Source organism: Sus scrofa, chromosome 9 (genome assembly GCF_054392235.1).
Source record: "Sus scrofa isolate SSC_HxYL_T2T_F1_AM1 chromosome 9, Sscrofa_HxYL_maternal_Yorkshire_Landrace_v2.0, whole genome shotgun sequence".
Taxonomy (NCBI): Eukaryota; Metazoa; Chordata; class Mammalia; order Artiodactyla; family Suidae; genus Sus; species Sus scrofa.
The window spans coordinates 98,365,742-98,383,019 of NC_139391.1; the positions used below are offsets into that span (position 1 = coordinate 98,365,742).

At 39.0% G+C, this 17,278-nt stretch overlaps 1 protein-coding gene across 23 annotated transcripts in view; it reads right to left on the minus strand.

Annotated features, from left to right (window-relative positions):
• The window catches only part of DMTF1 (cyclin D binding myb like transcription factor 1), a 46,318-nt gene extending 44,465 nt beyond the window's left edge, over positions 1-1,853 (minus strand). For 16 of the 23 annotated variants that reach the window (XM_084977254.1, XM_084977259.1, XM_021063471.2 and 13 more), the window contains exon 1: positions 1,733-1,853. The gene's annotated coding sequence lies outside the window, so the exon portion shown is untranslated. Of the gene's footprint in view, positions 1-670 lie in introns of all 23 variants that reach the window. The other 7 variants (XM_084977248.1, XM_084977244.1, XM_084977247.1 and 4 more) reach the window with 2 other exon arrangements.
• Between the last annotated feature and the right edge of the window lie 15,425 nt (positions 1,854-17,278).

Sequence of the window (17,278 nt, forward strand, 5' to 3'; positions counted from 1 at the left end):
GTACTAGTATATGGGAGTTAAAATATAAAGATTATCATGAAACACGAAATATATTTATTTTCTTAAATAACAGGTAATTTTTTTTCCCAGGAAGGATCAAGCTAGTATTTGTCCCTTGTGAATGAAGGGAAAAATCTTTATTCTCATACCAGATTTTACTCTACAGCCTGACAATTTCTGCAACACTAAGGAATGTAAACCTTAATTTATTCTAAACCTTAACTACTAAATCTCAACCTAACAAACATAATCTTACTACCACTACACCATCAGAGCAAAAAGCTGTTCTTGGTGTGTTATTACCATAGTCTAAATATTTAAGGGGTAGTAAATTACTAAATAAGTGAATAATAAATGCAGTAATAATAAGTTATTTGAAACATAAATTTAAAATCAGCTCAAAGGAAAAAAATCTGAAGTAACGAAAGAAACTGAAAATCTTTCACTGAAAAATAGTTTTTCTGTTGATAAAACTTTCAACACAAAGGAAGAATTAAACTACAGCTTAAAAGCTATAAACGGTTGTCTTTCACGAATTCAAAATAAAGGCAAAAATCAGTAAAAGATAAAATAGTTCCAAATGGTGTTGTTCTAAGCGTAACATACTGAATATTAGACAGTAATCCTACAGAACACGCATTTTGTTAAATAGCCCAAAGAGAAGCCTCACCTACTGTCGGAAAGAAGATACACGAAGATGAATCAAGTTACGAGAAAAGCAACCACACATTGATCAATCAGGGAAAGAAAGTCCTGACCTATATTTCAGAGATTTATCACCTCTCCTTATCTACATCCAACTGTTTTTATTACAAAAACACATGCTGTATCATTCAACTGCAGAGAACGGCACTTGGCCACTTTTATTTTCAAATCTATGTTGTAGTTTCCCTGAAAAGATTCTCAAACTCTATTTTAAAGGATGAAGAAGATTAAAATAAAAAAAAATTTTCTTTGGAACTAGGCAAAATACAATTCCTAGTTTGCAATCGCATTTTCCTGGTTTCTGCCGGGTTAGGTCTGTCTCCCAGCACTCCAGCCCGTCTTTCCCTTCAAAAAGAGACTCAGGCTGACAGAGAAGGTTTGTCCGGCAACAACGATCCCCTCGGCCTGGGCCACGAATAAGTGAGCGAGAGTGAACCTCAAAAAAATGGGAGTAGAGTCGAAGACGCAAACAAGGTAAAAGGGAAAAAAACCGGGTGGAGTAGGGCGAGACCCGCCCCAACTCTCTCCATTCCATCCAAGCCCACTTCTCCTTCACTGGGTGATATAATTAAACCGAAAAGCTAACGAAAATATTAAAATTAAACAAGAACCCTTCGAGAAAGCAAGGAGAGCTTCCTAATCTCCGCCATCCCAGGCCCGAGTCTCTAGCCTAAGCTCTCGGCCCACCCCACCCCCAGGGGTCCCGGCGCCATTTAGCTCCTCCGAAGCCGCCGCCATTTTCCGCCCCCGCCGATTGCTAGCTGTGGCTCGGCGGCCGCTCGCTACCCTGCTCTGTAGCCCACGCCACCGCCGCAGGCCCGGCCCCGAGAGGGAGGCCCTGGCCTGAGCGTGCGGGACGGCAGCTTCAGCGTCACGAAGGCCCATCTCCGACCCCGCCCGCGGTGCCCCGACGCCGGCAGCTGGCGCCGGCCGGCGGGAGCAGGCGGGAAGCAAGGGGGCCGGACAGGCTCCACTGGGCGGAGCGGCCCTAGCGGCGGTTGGGACCTGAAGGTTCCATCGCACTTACTTCCTGTTTTGGGTCCGGGCACTTTGGAAGAACCAGGATGGAGGCTCCAAAAAATACCAGGATGGAGGAAGCAGCCACGGGCAAGAGTGGCTGCAGCTGGAGTGAGCGAGCGCTACGAGCCACCGGAAACGGAGCTACGGCCGCGCCACTCCCCCAGCCCCCGCACGCTCCCCCGCCCGGCCTCCTCTCTCTAGGGGCGGCTCTGCGCGCCTGACGCTTACGTCACTTCCGGCCAAGTTGGAGCGCGAAAAAGATTCCTGGTCATTGGAGCTTCAGTCCCCGTCTGAATGGGATTTGTTTATGGTCTGCTGTTTTCCTCTTCTCTTAGGAAATCTCGGTACTGATCATGCCGTTGCTAATACTATGAAGGAGAGCCTTTTTGGGCGCAACTGTGGTCGTCCTAGCTCAGGGCCGGTTGGGTCCCGCCAGCTGATTTTCTTTATTACCTTGGGGCTCTTGGCTGAGGGAGCCGCGGTGTGGAACGTCTTTCGAGCCGGGTCTGAGTGCAGATAGAAGCTAAGAATTGTGTGTCTGGGTTTTCTCACTTGGTCAGCCTTGCTGTAGGCGCGTAGACGTGTTACCTATTGGTCATGTGATGCAATTCTGGGTGAAATGTATCTTCTCTGAGCTTAGGAAGATGCTATTTTGTAGCGCACGGCAGGCCTTGTAAAGCACTGCTTTTTTGCTCTGGCTGCGCTTCAGTTACCTGGAGAGCTTTCCAGGCAAAACCGATACTCGGCCCCACCCCTAGGGAGTTTTTAAGCCTCCGGAGAACCCCTGCAAAGATTTTTGTTTTGAAAGAGTTCGGAAGGTTTAGTGGTCAGAACCCTGTTACAACTCTTTATGATTCTGACCTCAGTTTACTTGTTTTTAAACGTGGTTTATTTTACGCTGCTTCTCTTTCGCTACTGGGATGTCAGGAGTTTAAAAATTACAGTTGACACATGTTCTTGCATCCTACAACTGTGTGTAGGCTCACAATACATTGTCGCAATGGGAATGAATTCAGCATCAGTCGTAAAGGTCAAAAGAAGGCAACATGGGAATATGCACATCTTGGATGTTAATAATGCCTAGTGATTTCCTCTGTTTTGGCTTTTTTAAAAAAATTGTGTTATGCAACCTTGATTTCTTTCGAATTCAAAATGTAGCTGACTTTGTGGAAGTGACATTAATTCATCGAAGAAAGGGGAAGACAAGCAAACGGCACAATATTTGTTTAGATTTTAAGCCGAATGTATATAGTTTTCACCAGTAGTACATATTACCTGTTCTTCGGGGTAATTTTCTCACTGATAAATGTTGCATTTCACAAAAAGGAATGTAAAATGAGATAACATCGCACACCATTTAGAATAGCCAAAATTCACAACACTCACTGCACCAAGTGCAGATGAGGCTGTGGAACAATAGGAACTCTCATTCGTTGATAAAGGGACTGCACAATGGCATGGACACTTTGGAAGACAGTTTGCTGGTTTCTTCTAGAAGCAAGCATATTCTTGCCATATGATCCATTAATTGCTCCTTGATATTCGCCCCAAATAGTTGAAACCTTACTTCCATGTAAAAACCTGCACACATATTTATAGAAACTTCATTATAATTGCTAAAACTTAGAAGCAACCAAGGTGTGTATCTATTACTAAATGGATAAACTGTGATACATCCATACAATGTAATATTCAGTGGTAAAAAGAAGTGAGCCGTCATTGAGCCATGAAAAGACAGGGAGGACCCTTAAATGCATACAACTAAGAGAAAGGACTTAATCAGAAAAGGTACATTCTGAATTATTTCAACTGACATTCTGGAAAGGGCAAAACTATGGAGAGAGTAAGAAAAAACAAAAACAACAACAACAACAAAACAAAATTAAAAAACAGTAGTTGCCAGAGTCTGAGGCCAGAGGAAGAGAAATAGGTGGAGCATAGAGGATTTTTAAAGACAGCAAGAAACAATTTTGCATAATGCTGTAAAGATGATACAAGGCATACATTTATTGAAACCCATAGACTGTACGACATGGACAGTAAACTAATATGACCTATAGACTGGTTGTCAGTGATGTGTCACTGTTGGTTCCTCATTTGCAGTAAATGTACCACTCTGGTAGGGGATGCTGATGACAGGGAAGGCTATGCATGTGTAGGGCAAGGGATTTATAGGCATTTGTTAGTTATGATTAACTTTGTTGGACTCCGGGTTTTTTATAACACTTTCATGAACCCCATCAGCAACAGAATATTGATGAAATGACCTTTCTTTTATAAAAAGTTGATATGTTAATATAAAAGTGTTTCAAATACCTAGAGGCATGTTCTCTTGTTTCATGATTGTGTCATGTCCTGGATGTCATGATTCAGAAAAAGAGACGTTTGCAAGGATTTTTGTCCAAAGTAAATGAAAAATATAATTACTGAGTAGTCTTTTCATTCTACACAATCTGAGTCCTATCAATACAGCTGATGGGTATACATTGGAAAGTCTTCCAGAATTCCTAAGAGCTGATGGGTATTCCTGTGCTAACAGAAGAATGAGCAAGTTGTTCTTAGTTAAGCTCACACATCAGAATCTTCCAAGCCCTCTCCTGTTTCAGATGGTACTCCTTCTCACAACCTCTCTCCCGCCTCCCTTATGTCTCAATGTCTCGGTGTCCCTACATTTCTTTTAATTTCTCAGCCTGTTTACCACCACTTCATACCTCCTTCACTTTCTTGCCTTTTGCAGTAGATCTTTACTGAACGCTGTTAATTGGACATTAACAAAAATTGGTTCCTCTTCCAGTTAGGAGAATGGAGAAGTCAGACTTCATATTCTTTTAGCAAGTGAAGATAGAAATTTCCATTCTGTCCTTGAAATATTTGTGGGCAAAACAAAATAGAAAGCATTAAGTTACTCTACTAAATTGGGAGACTGTGTGAACATAGATTCAAATACCTGTCCCTTTATAATCTGGCATAGAAGGAAGAGGGATAATATATTGGTTAAACTCATCAATAATTGCCAATTTACTAAGTTCTAAAAAGGATATAAATAAGGTGCTCTGAAAGTGAACTTTACATACAGAGTTCAGAGCAGGTCTTCCTGAGAATACATGTGAGTAGGGACTGGAAAGGTGATAGGAAATCACCAGAGCAGGCGGTGGGAGGTGGGACAACATTTATCCAACTAGTGTGGAAAAGAGTGTATTTGTAGAAAGCAACTGGCCTGTAATGTTTATAAAATGGCGAGAGTACAGGGCTGGTAAGCGGTAGGCTCAGTCTTTGGCAGATGTTGAGTTTAAACATATTCCTCTGAGGCTGGAGCTTGGCACATTCCCAGAGGTGGCAGGATGATTTGCCACCTCTGCCTTGTCTTATAGTTTCAGTTAGCTTAGCAGATACTTAAATGTTTACTGAGTTCAAAGGTAATTAACCTTCTTAAACCAGAAGGTCAGAAACCTAACCATTTCTATTCTTTGACAGGAGGGATCGCCTTTTTTCAGATAAGGCCATTACTGGGGCGACTCTAGAATAAAACAAATGTCACTTTTTTTTTTTTTTTTTTTGGCCACCCGAGGCACGTGGAGTTCCCAGCCAGGGATCAGATCTGAGCCCTAATTGTGACCTAAGCCACAGCTGTGGCAATGCTGGATCCTTAACCCGCTGTGCCAGGGATTAAACCTGTGTCTCAGTGCTCCCAAGACACTACTGATCGCATTGTGCCACAGCGGGAACTCCACAAGTGTTACCTTTTATTATTACTCTAGTAGAAGGAGGTTTTTTGAGCAAGATGTCAAATGTTCTGTGCTACTCTAAATTTTATTACCGGAATCTTGTCCAGCTAGAAGCAATTTTTAAGGATAGGAGTGTTGCATTTTAACCAGCAGATGTCCCTATTGTTCAGCAAGTTTTTGTTTTGTTTTGTTTTTTATTTTGTTTTGTTTTGTTTTGTTTTCATTTCCAGACCAGTAGTTTCAACAGTAGATGGGAATTCTGTGGCTTGGACTTGTCAGTGATAAGCTAGGGTAGACAAATGACAAGCCTCAACAGTAATAAAAGCAGAGGGATTATTATTTGAGATTCAAATGTGAAAGGCCTTCTAGCATTTAATGACTTGTCATTGATTAATCCCCTTCTCTTTTATTCATTGCCCAGAATATGCAGTGACAGAGAAAGAAACAAGGAACCTGTGCAAGCTTTATAGCTTTCAGGAGTGTGCACGTTTGTGACACACCCATTCCTTTGTGTCATTCAGCAGACCTTAGCAATTGTGTGCTTTGTGCTGGGCACCCTGTTAGACACAGGGAATGTGGTGGAGATCAAGAGATACCAGGTCTCTGCCCTCAAGGAACATATATTCCAGTGGAGGAGCTTCCATTATAATAGTTTTTTTTCATGAATCTGTATAAAACTAAATTATTGCCACTGCCCATGGAACTTGCTAATGATTAACAATTTATGAGAGATTAAGACAAAATATAAATCAAATCACTTGGTATTGTCAGATTAATCTAAATTGCAAATATTAGGAAAGATGGGCCATTAGTCCATTTTGCTTAGTCAAAGCACTTTGAAAAATAATCTGGCAAATATATCTGCTCAAAAATGTCAGATATTATTATTTGTCTTTACCCATCATAACAACAAAGAATGACAAGCAGGAAAAGAACATTGTTATTTGACTGTGGAATAGAATTTTTTTGGGCAACAATTCTATTTCAGTGAAGAGGCCTGGAATTTAAAATTTTTTCATATATTAAGATTTATATTGAAATAGCTAATAGGTGATCTATTTCTAGGTAGCTTTTAAAATTATTTTAAACTGTTACAAAATGGCAGTCTATTGCTGAAAGGTATGGAAAGGGACAAGTTCCATTGTTTAAAATTTTTTATTTCTCTAAAACTCCTTCTTGGAAATTGGCCTGTTTACATATTTCTGGGCAGTGCTTTTAGCACTAGAGAAAGTGATATGGCTTCTTTCTTGAGAGTTTACTGGATTCCCTTACTTAAGGTATCACTCGATATCCTTAATATACAGGCAACATAGACATATAGACACATGCAAACCAAAGTTTTTTCTTGACCTGAAATTGTTAGAGGTAAAATCTGAAACTCAGCACAAAACACTGCTTTTCAAGAAAGCTGTTCCTACCTCCAAATTATCTGAAGTATCAACCTAGGTTTATAATACCTACCTTATTTCCTACCTTTGTTATAACAACTGCACCTTAAGTGGGCAGACCTGTTGAAGACAAGTAATATGTAATTCTTAATTTAATGAAATTGGGAGCAACAGAGTTAGGAAAGCAGAGTTTCTATGGGCCATCTGTTCATACTTAAGATTATTATTATTATATATAATCATATAATTATAGTCATTGAAGCAGTATTATATTTACGTCAGCAAAACTTGGCTAAGAAAGATGTGGGGCTCTAGCAGAGTATTGCTCATGTCCTTCTCTTCTGTCTGTTTTTGTTTCTTACCAGAAGTTTACATTTATGCTGAATTTTGTTGTGTTGGTTTAATGTGGTATAGCAAGACATAAGTCTATTGGTATAGCCATTGTCTGGAGGTGAAACTCCTTTCCCTATTTCCATTATAATTGAATAAGCTCATTTTTGTTGGACAGGAGCCCAGTTTCACACAATGCTAGTCTTTTCTTTCTTTTCCATTGCCAAAGAGCCATCTGCTAAGGAATCATTCTCTATTGAAAGCACTCTTCATCGTCATGAGCCTGTAATAAATTTTCACAAGAGTCTCCTCTGAGAAGGAACCCATGCTGCTTTACTATTGTAGACTAATTGCAGGAAAAATCTATGCTACAACAGTGTCTCACATATAATGTTATTAATAACATTATTGTTATTTGAAAAGGTCATAATAGGTATAGTATAAACAATCTGTGTCTTACAATGGGTAAAAATGAAAATAAATCTGAAGCCTTCTGCTTTTAGGCCTTTCCTACTCTCGCTTTACTGCAACTATGCATTTATAAAGTAATAAATTGAAGAAAGGATTTAGGAATTATATTTCCCTAGGATAGGTAACTTATAACTGATGGTAGGACGCAATAAGTGACCAGGGTTTTCCTACCATTTCCGTTTTCATTTGGTAGTAAGGTCTGATATTATTAGATATTTTATTTTGATTAAATTTAAAGTAGGAATCAAAAGGCTTAATTTACTTCTTTTTATTGCTGTTTAAACAAATGCAAGGTGAAATTCAATCCTAGTGAACTTTTTTAAAGTCATAGATTATACACTATAGGTTTTCAATTAATATATCTGTCATTTCCTTAGTAACAAACTTTCAGAGACTTCCTCAGAGTCTCATAGTTATTCATCCTACACCTCTGTCAACAAAGACCTTCACAAAGACTTTTAAGCATTAACTTCCCCAACAGACTGCCACCCCACCCCAGCCAGTGCTCATGTGCTCATCCTACACCAGCCACAGCAATGCCATATCCAAGTGACCTCCACCACAGCTCAGGGCAATGCTGGATCCTTATCCCAGTGCTTGAGGCCAGGGATTGAACCCACAACCTCATTGTTCCTTGTCGGATTCATTACCACTGCGCCACCATGGGAACTCCCCTTCTTTTGATTTCATCTCCTTCCCAGGACTGTGCTTATTCCTTCTATGTCCTCAACAAGTATAGTCTGTTTTCTGCCCCCAACATGCCTCTGAAGGTCGTTAATGACCTCCACGTTGCTGAATCTTACGAAAGTATTCTATTATCATTTAACTTAATTTTTCGTGACATTGGTTCCCAAAATGATCACATCTTTCTTCTTTGAATATTTTTTTTTTTGCTTAACTTTGAGATACAATACTCTGGAATTCCTCCTGCCTCTCTAAATGCTTGTTGGCCTGGCTTTTAAATTTTAGAAGTCTTTATGGTGACCCTCTTGGCCTACATCCCTTCCTTACTTTGTCTTCTTTCTAAGTGATATCATCCACTCCAGTGGCGTCAGTTGCTCGCTGTACACTGATGACTCCTAAAATTAGAACTTTGTCCATCTGTTATTCAGATGCCCTGTTGGATGTGGTATTTGGCTTAAATATGGAAAGGGTAAAATGTGCCAGGTTGCATTTTTCTATAGCTGGCTGCAACAGTACTGCCCATCTAACTTGCTCTTCATTCAATACAATTTGACACTCCTCCCATCAAGAGGTGGAGGTATATGACTCCTCTCCTTGAAACTGGACAGGTTTTATGGCTATTTTTAACCAACAAAGTATGCAGGAAGTGGTCCTTATGTGACTTTTGAATATAGTTCATAAAAGCCCTCTCAGCCAACAAGTAAGCAGCAATGGTATACACAGTCCAGCTACCATCCTAAGAGAAAGCCCAAACTAGCCCATTCAGAAAAACCCTATGGAGGAGTACTGAGAAGGTAAAAAAGAAGGATGATGGTGAGCCCTTAGCTGCTCCAGCATCCCCTCCAAATCACTTACCTATTTCTGCATAACAAATTAATTACCCTAAAAATGTAGTGGCTTAAAACAGCAAGTCTTTATCTCACAGTTTCTGTGGATCAGGAATTCAGAAGTGGCTTAGCTGGGTGATTTTCTCATGAAGGGACTCTTATGAAGTTGCTATCAAGATGTCACTTGGGGCTTTGGTCATCTGAAGGCTTGACTGAGACTAGAAGACCTAATCTCAAGATAGCTCACTCACATGCTGTTGGCAAGAGGTTTCATTCTGACTATTGGCTGGAGACCTCAATTCCTACCAAGTGGGTCTTTCCAAGCACATGGCCAGTGGCTTCCTCAAGAGCAAGTGATCTAAGAGTGAGAGCAAGGAGAAAGCTGCAGTGCCTTTAATGTCCTAGTTTCAGAGTTTACACATTTGTCACTTCTGTTTTATTCTGTTCATCAGAAGTGATTCACTAAGGCAAACTCACACTCAAAGACATACAGATTGGGCTTCACCTCCTGAAGGAATTTGTGGGCATCCTCCATCCATTATTACAGCTCCCACCATTATTTGGCTGCAAAAGTCTGAGACACCTACAAGCTGCAATTGCTTGTCCCAGTCTTTCCTAAAATTCTGAGCCGCAAAGACTGTGAGCAATATTATGATTATTGCTGTTTGAAGCCACTGCATTTGAGAGTAATTTTTTTTTTTTTTAGCACCAGCTAACCAGAATATGAAGTCTTTTTGATAAAACCCTGAAAAGCCAGAAAGTACTCCCTTCTTCTTTGGGATCCCCACAGGCTAATCTAGGGTTTCTATTTTTTTCTTATCCTCTAACCTAGAATTTTGACTCCAAAAAAAAGTGTCATATAGGCAGCCCTTCTCAGGTACCTATTTCATTTCCTTGTGATTGAGAAAACTGCTCTTATATCATCAGCATTCTCCCCATGCTCTGGTTCATGATATAAACTCTAATCTAGGTGGTCTAGGCCCTTAGCATTTTGTTTTGTTTTGTTTTCTTTTGTTTTTATGACATACGAAAGTTCCTGGGCTGCAGCAACACCGAATCTTTTAACCCACTGAGCCAGGCCGGGGATTAAATTCATACCTTCTCAGCAACATATAACACTGCAGTCAGATTCCTAACCCACTGCACCACAGTGGAAACTCACCTTAGTTTTTAAATGAAAGGATTTAGAACCCCCAATCCCTTTTTTTTTTCTCGATAGTTCCTGGTTCTTAAAGATTGCAGGTTCTGGATTTCAATATTGTCTCATATAAATTTTTTAAAAAATCCATTCAAAAGTTTAATTTACTTCTTTGCTCTAGCCTATGTGTATGTTCTTCCTCTGAGGCAGTGCGTAGAAAACTATCAGTGCTGCCCCTATAAAAGTGAGGTAAGGATAATAGGGACATGACAGTGCAGGAAGAAATAGCAACCCATTAATAGCTCATAGATTTGATTATCCTAAAGGAATAATTAACATATAGTGTTTATATTAGGTGGTATTTGATTTTACATAATTAATAAAAGTTGGCACTAAGTACGCATACAGGTTATAGTTCATTATCTATCTATCTATTTATTTGTGGTAGATTTTAAAATTTTCAAGATATGAAATGGATACCCAGGACTGGAATTCCAGTTTACAAAATTGTATCATAGGAAATGTAGCTTGAAGGAAACATGTACCTGGAAATTACCAGTGTTTTTAGGAGGCAAGCACCTCAGCAAAGTGCATTCCAAAGACTACAGAAATGCCCCTGAGTCTCCAAAGGCTGGAAGTGGAGTATCTACCAGAGTCCTTTCTAGTGACGAGGCAATAAGACAGTGGTGAGAGGGCACAGAAGCGGTAATAGGGCACAATTCAGAGATGTTGAGCCCTCTCACAGAAGATAAAGGATTAAAAAGATTAGAATTTTGATGATCTTATATGTTATAAGCTGGAAATTTTTGTTACATGTTACTTTCAACATATTTTAAAATGTTACTGATGCGAGCACTTACAAGCCAAGACATGTGCAGAAAAGGAATGTTGAGTGTCAGAGATATTCCCACATTTAGTATATTACTAATAATATGAAATATGCACAGAAATTACCTGAATTCTACCTGTTAGTAATTAGTAACTTAGAGGTTACCTGAATATCTGGGCAGAAAACTGAAGTTTCTGCCAGTAGCTCAAAGAGGGTGGAGTCATGTTCGAGTTTCCTAGTTAAGCAGACATTGCCAACTTCTGTTCTCCCGCAGAAGGGCAGGACTAACTTGTTCCACAAGAAATTGCTTTGAAAAGGGACTTCTTGTATTGTACCTGGTTAACATCTGGAAAATGACACATGGAAGTTCACATTAGGGCTTCCTCATGACTCTTGCTTTATGGTTATTTGGTTCTAAAGAAACTTTTTCCATGAGAGCTTCCACTGGTGAGGAGGCCTATTCAGCAATGAATTATTTTGTTATCAAGCATGTTGCAATCTGTCAGAAGTGCAGTTGTCCATCTGCCATGTCATTTCCATGACATTACAAACTATAGTCCATTTGGACTCTTTGGGATAGACAGCAATTGGCTAGTTCATCCTCTTTCCTGTACTGATGTCTCAGTGTCAGTACACAAAATGTGATTGACTGAGAAGAAATTTAGGTGAAATTCTTAAAATCTGTGATGGCTTCATTTAGCCTACATTTCTGTTAAGAAAGTGATTCATACTTCATGTCTATTTTCAGTAGCTAAAACTAACACTATGTTAAGCCTAATTAAAAGCTCTCTCAAATTGCTAACTTTATAGCTGCTATAAGTAGCATAATTAGGAACTCTACACTGATTTTTTAAAAAAGAAACCATGTTTTTTTCAACCATGCTTAATCCTGCTCCTGGTGCCCTTATTTGTTTAAAAGCTGTGGACGTTAAAAGGATATGTGATGCTTCCAGCTTTTTTCTTCTTTCTCAAGATTACATTGGCTATTTAGGGTCTTTTGTGGTCCTACACAAATTGTAGGATTACTTGTTTTAATTGTATGAAAAATGCTGTGAGTATTTTGATAGGAATTATATTAAATCTGTAGATTGCTTTGTGTAGTATGGTTGTTTTAACACTATTAATTGTTCCAATCCATGAGCACAGTATATTTTGCCATTTGTGTCATCTTTTTTCTTTTCCTTCCTTCCTTCCTTTCTTCCTTCCTTCCCTTCCCTTCCCTTTCATTCCTTTCCTTTCTTTTCCCTTCCCTTTCTTTCCTTCTTGCCACGCCTGTGGCATATGGAAGTTCCTAGGCCAGGGCTCAGTTGGAACTGTAGCTGAGGCCTGTAACACAGCCACAGCAATACCAGATCCAAGCCACATTTCTGACTCAAACTGCAACTTGCAGTAATGCTGGATCCTTAACCCATTGAGCAAGGCCAGGGATCAAACCCACATCCTCATGGACATTGTCAGGTTCTTAACCTGCTCAGCCACAACAGGAGCTCCTTTGTGTCATCTTTAACTTTAACAGTTGCCTTATAGTTTTCAGAGTAAGGTCTTTTGTCTCCTTGATTAAAGTAACTCTTAGATATTTTATTCTTTTTGATGCTATTGTAGATGGGTTTTCTTAATTTCTCTTCTTGATAATCTGTTATTAGTGTACAGAAATGTAACAGATTTCTGTGTATTAATTTTGTCTCCTGCAACTTTATTGAACTCATTTGTTAGTTCTAATAGTTATTTTGGTGGAGTCTTTAAGATTTTCTATATATAGTATCATGTCATCTGCAAATAGTGATAGTTTTACTTCTTCCTTCATTTCAAGCTGTACTACAAATCTATAGTAATCAAAACAATATGGTACTGGCGCAAAAACACACATGTGGATCAATGACAGAATAGAGTCCAGAAATAAACCCACATTTATATGGTCAATTAATCTATGACAAAGGAGGCAAGAAAAGACAATGGGGAAAAGTCTTTTTAATAAACCGTGTTGTAAAAGTTGGACAACTACATGCAAAAGAATGAAATTAGGCTGCTTTCTTTCACCATATACAAAAATAAACTCAAAATGAATTAAAGACTTAAATGTAAGTCCTGAAACCATAAAACTCCTAGACAAAAACATGGGCAGGATGTTCTCAGACATTGGTCCTAGCAACTTTTTTTTGGGGGGGTGGTCTGTCTCCTCATGCAAAAATAACAAAAGCAAAATAAACAAATGGAAATATGTCAAACTACAAAGCTTTTGTACAGTGAAGGAAGCAAAAAGAAATGGCAACCCACCAGATAGGAAGAGGTACTCACTGATTATGTATTGCTTCATGAGAGACATAAACTTCTATCTTCTTTTTCTTTCTTTCTTTTTTTTCTTTTTGGGCCTTGCTCTTGGCATATGAAAGTTTGAGGGCCAGGGATCAGATCTAAGCTGTACCGGTACCACAGCAAGGGCAACACCGGGTCCTTAACTCTCTGTGCTACAGTGGGAATTTCCTCTATCTTCTTAATCTTTTTGTATTTGGGGTTTCTGTTTCTGCAGCTGAATCTATATGCTCATCCATACATTGCCTTCAGGCTCTCACCCTTCCCACCAAGGCATTTCTTAAGCTGTTTCTAAGAAGAACTCTGAAGAATCAAATTTTCTTCCCACTTAATATTTATGTATTAAACTTTCTGTAGAAGAGGAAGATGAGGGACATTTCCTTAAATAGAGATGTGAGAGTAAAGGTACTTTAAGTGGAGGGAAATTTCATGAGATAATTTTCAGGAAAGTGCAAAATATTTCTAGGGAATAAAACCCCTGCATTAGGGGAATTCTGGAAAAAAAGTTGGAAATGTGACTGAAGTTGGAAATGTGAAGTGAGGTAATGTAGGAGTGTATCAGTTAGCCTTGGCTGATCTGTTGTGTAACAAAATACACAAACTTCAGTGTCTTAAAAAAGCAATTATTAGTTCACTATTAATCAGTTGGCAATTGGGGTGTGGCGGCAATTGGTCAGTTTCACCTTGGCTTTCTCAGACAGCTGAGATGAGCTGAAAGATCAACTGGGATTGGGTGGTCCCATTCACATGTCTAGTGGATAGGCTGATGGCTGGTGTGGCTTTGTTCCCTTCCATATTTTCACTTCCGCTATCTGGCTTCAGCTTGTCCATGGGGCAGCAATATTACCAGGGCAGCAAAGAAGGCTAGCCTCAATGCTCACTTTCTGAGCCACGTGAGTTGTTTCACGTTAGCAAGTCACTGGCCAAGCCCACAGGTAAGATTTGGAAGAGAATACTTCACCTCTTGGTAGGAAGAATTACCAATGATCAAAGGACAATATTTTGTAATCTGCTAGGTCCTTAAATACTAAGCTAAGAACTTTGGAATTTTAATTGGGAGACAATGAGAAAGGAAGGGCACAGTCTAAAAAACCAACCTTAGATGTAGCCCCATAACTGTCTTAAAAAATAGGTTTTCTTTTATACAAAGAGTTTTAGAGAAAAATGGAGATGATAGAGTCCCCATATATCATACATTTAGTATCTGTTCTTATTAAGATCTTAAATTCATAGGTAAATTTTTTTACAAGTAATGAACCAGTACTGACACAGTATTATTAATTAAAATCCATGCTTTATTTAGATTTATTTAGTGTTTACTAATGTCCTTTTTCTATTCCAGGATCCCAAAATACCATATTTCATGCAGTTGTCATGTCTCCTTAAGCTCCTCTTGGTAGTGATAGTTTCTAGACATCCCTTGTTTTTGATGACTGACAATTTTGGGGAGTACTGGTCCGACATTCTGTAGGATGTACTTCTATTGGAATTTTTCTTTTTCTTTCTTTTTTTTTTTTTTTTTTTTTTTTTGGTCTTTTGTCTTTTTAAGGCCACATCCACAATATATGGAGGTTTGTCGAATCGGAGCTGTAGCTGCCGGCCTATGGCACAGCAGCACTGGATCTGAGATGCGTCTGCAGCCTATACCACAGTTCATGGCAGCACCGGATCCTTAACCCATTGAGCAAGGCCAGGGATCAAACCTGAAACCTCATGGTTCCTAGTCGGATTCGTTTCCGCTGTGCCGCAATGGGAACTCCCTATTGGAATTTTTCTGATGTTTTTCTCTTAGTTAGACTTGGCTTATGGGTTTTTGGAAGGAAGACCACAGAGTAAAGTACCAGTTTCAACATATCAAAAGTATATATTGTCCTTATGACTTTTAATGTGGATCTTGATCCCTTTGCTGAGGTTGTTTTTGTCAGGTTCCTCCACTGTAAAGTCACCTTCCTGCGAACACTCCGCACCCTGACCACACACTCTTTGGAAGAAAGTCAGTACACTTACACTCAGCCCACACCTAAGCAGTGGGGCATTATTCTCCCTTTCTTGAGGATGCCTTATCTATATAAATTATTTGGACTTACTCTGTATGAGAGATTTATTTCTTCTTCCCCATTTATTAATGTAGTGACTTACCTATATCAGTATGAACTCATGGGCACTTATATACTTTGGGTTATAACCTAATATTAATTTTTATTTTATTGCTCATATTGTTCCAGCTTTGAGTTGATTCCAATGCCCCTTTGACATACCCCATCAATCACAGGCTGATGGAGCCCAGAAAGCCAGGCTGCACAAGTATACAGAGCAGGTGGCATAAGGCATGGAAGACAAAAAAGGGGAAGTTGCATGAGGACAATGAAAGTGCAGTAGGAAGTAAGGAAAGGCTTAACCTTCTTTTCACATAAATTAGAGACAATAAGAACTATCCCAAGATAGCAGATTTCAAGGTTGAAAATAGATGTCATAGAATGCAGTGGAAGGACCAGGTAAAGTGCTAGACAGAGGTGGGAGACTGAAAGACAGAGGGGAACAGGTGGGGATTTAGCTTTATGAATCAAAAGGATATTTGTAAGATGTTGCAGTAGCTCAGCGTGAGCCCCAGACTAGGGATTTAGTAGTTAAATACATGAATAAAAATCTCTCTGAAAAATGGCAAATTAGTAACTAGTAATTGTTTGCTCAAATAATTATTTGGGATAAGAATGAATGAAGAGCATATGCTGCTTGTTTGAGCTGTCAGTATTTAGATGAGCTGTTAACAAAAATGGAAGGATATAAAATTAGAACAATGATCTCACAGAATGCATTCAGAGAATACTGGAAACACTAGTACTTTAAGTATTCACAAGGAAAACCATAATGCAAATGACTTTTTACAATTTGTGAAAAAAATTATGGAATGGTGTATGGGCTACGTCATCATACTTTATTAGGGTGGGAAAAAATATAATGGTTCTCTCTTTCTCCCACATTTCTCTACATTCCAAAAACATTTTGGTACACATCCCTCATTTAGGTTTTCATTTGGGGAGAATTAGAAGGCGGGAAGAATGCCCTGAAAAGCAGAGACAAAATTAAATTGAAGAAAAAGAATACCCTCCCTTCTTATTTCTTACCTCTGCTTCATCCCATCCCCACCCCTCAGAGGAAGCTGGATTAGGATGGTTTTAACCCTAAGAGATCAATGATCTCCATGTACCTGCTTTGAGCAACACAATGAGAACAGAATCAGAAACTGGATTTAAACTCATCTTTGAAGACAGAAACATCTGAAATTTTTTCAGATGAAGAGCTGGACAATTTAAAATGACCCAAAATAACATAACAGAATTGTCTCCAACAGGGAAAAATCTTTTTAAATCTGGACCGGAGATGGTATGTTTTTTCATGTTATTTTCTGTCACTGACTAGTTACCTGTCCTGGGACAAGTTAATTCGCACTAGAAAATTTCTTTATTCATAGCGTTCTAAAAACTTAATCTATAGCTAAAGATTTTTCTTCCTAGTTTTGTTTTAGTTTTTATTCAAAACCGAATCCATCTCGAACTTAGAGGAAATTGTGTGTACAGTACCATTAACTTTTTTCCTAAGCCATTTGAGAGTAAGATGCTGACATGATGCACCTTCACCCATGAGTACTTTTGTATTTCCTACAATGACATTTTCCTGCATAATTATAATCAATGTATTGCTATCATCTCTGCCTCAGATCTCATTCACATTTCACCAACTCTTTTAGTATATCCTTTATAGAAAAAGAATCCAGTTAAACCATGTGTTGCATTTAGTTGTCATCTTTTTTTATGCTCCATCAATATGGAAGAGTTCTTTGGTCTTTCCTT